Consider the following 1,647-nt stretch of genomic DNA (forward strand, 5'->3'; position numbering starts at 1 on the left):
CAGACTTGTATTCCGAATCACAAAATTCCTGAGTACGAATGAGTTTCAGCCTGTCAAATTGAGATGCTCTGGTGTAGATGACAAAGCCTGGCTATCAACAGTAGTAAGTGTTCAAAAAACATGAAATTAGCTGTTTTTTGAAAATAATCCAATATGTAAATTAGCTGTCAAAGGGAAACGGAGACAGCTGGTTGGCAGCGTCTAATTTAAAATCTGTTTAAGACCAAATGATATGGCAAAGGGGCTATGACTTTATCATTGCTGTTCCAATACCTTGGCTCTACCTGAATTGCTTTTATATAAATGCTTTGTCTAGCATGAACAAAGTTACTGCTTGTCGAAAAAGAAACAACAACCAAAACCTTTTATTTGACAGCAGAGACCAAATGAAGAAAAACAAACACCTTTAACTGCATCTCTCAAAAGAGCTGGAGCTACCACTCTTGGTCTCTTGACTTTGAATGTAGGAGGTCTGCACTGCTACAGCAGGGCAATGAGTCCTCAGCCTGAGGCACACAGATGTGTTTTCCACTGCAGCCATCTACTCAAGCCCATCCAGCGAAGCATTCAAACCCATGTCTCCTCTGGGCCACGGGCTGTGCCTCTACTGCCTTGGGACATCACCATTATCTTGCTGAGGCTGTTTCCTGAAATAACCTGCTGATATAACCTGAAATTACGAGGGTCAACGATGCTGCAGCCTGCTAGAGCGACGCTTCGCGACGCAGCACCCTGGCTACGGCTCAGGTGGTGCCGTCAAGGCCTGTGGGTCCAGTGTGGGGACCACCCCGGAGGAGGGAGACAAGCCCACCCTTCCCCCTCCCCGCCGTCCAGGGCAGAGCAGCCCCGGTGCCTCAGCCCCCAGCCCGGGCTGCCCCTCGCGGGCAGACGTGGGCGCTCCACGGGGCGCCTGGGGACCGGCGTCGCCGGCAGCACCTGGCTCCCCGCTCCCCCGGCCCAGCCGGACGAGCTGTGGCAGCGCGGGCGGCAGAGCTCCCCCAGCCCGGCCCCCGGGGCTGAGCGAGCCGCGCCGCCGCCGCCGCCGCCGCCGCCGCCGCCGCGCCCGCCCGAGGAGCGGAGCCGAGCGGAGCCGAGCGGAGCGGAGCCGAGCCGAGCGGCGCGGGACGCGTGGCGGTGGCGCAGCCGAGTCGAGCTGGGGCCGCCGCTATTTAGGGCGGGCACGGCGGGCGCCGCCACAGCCAGAGCGGGCGGGCGCGGGACGGCGGGGACGGCAGGTGAGTGCCGGCCGCGGGGCGATGCCGGGGAGGCGCCGACGGGGCGGCCGCCGCCGCCGCGGTTTGGCCCGGCCGGGCGAGGGGGGCGTCTCCCGCGGTGCCCGGTCGAAGTTGGCTGCTGCGGCGGGAGCCCACCGGGGACCGGGGGGACCCCTGCCGAGGGGGGTGGAATGGGAAGCGCTCCGTGGGGCTTCTCCAGCGGCGCCGCCTCCCCCCGCCCTGCCGGCCCGTCGGCTCCGGGGCCGGGCTGGCCGCCGTCCCGCGACCCCAGCGCCGGAGGCCGCCGCCGGAGAGGCTCGCGGAGCGGGGCGGGCGGAATTTACAGGCCGGGGCCTGCGGCGGCCGCCCCCGGCCCAGCGGGAGCTGGTGTGCCCGCGTGGGCCTGCGCGCTCCCAAGGCGCGGGTGAGCGGG

Source organism: Cygnus olor, chromosome 23, assembly GCF_009769625.2.
Source record: "Cygnus olor isolate bCygOlo1 chromosome 23, bCygOlo1.pri.v2, whole genome shotgun sequence".
Taxonomy (NCBI): Eukaryota; Metazoa; Chordata; class Aves; order Anseriformes; family Anatidae; genus Cygnus; species Cygnus olor.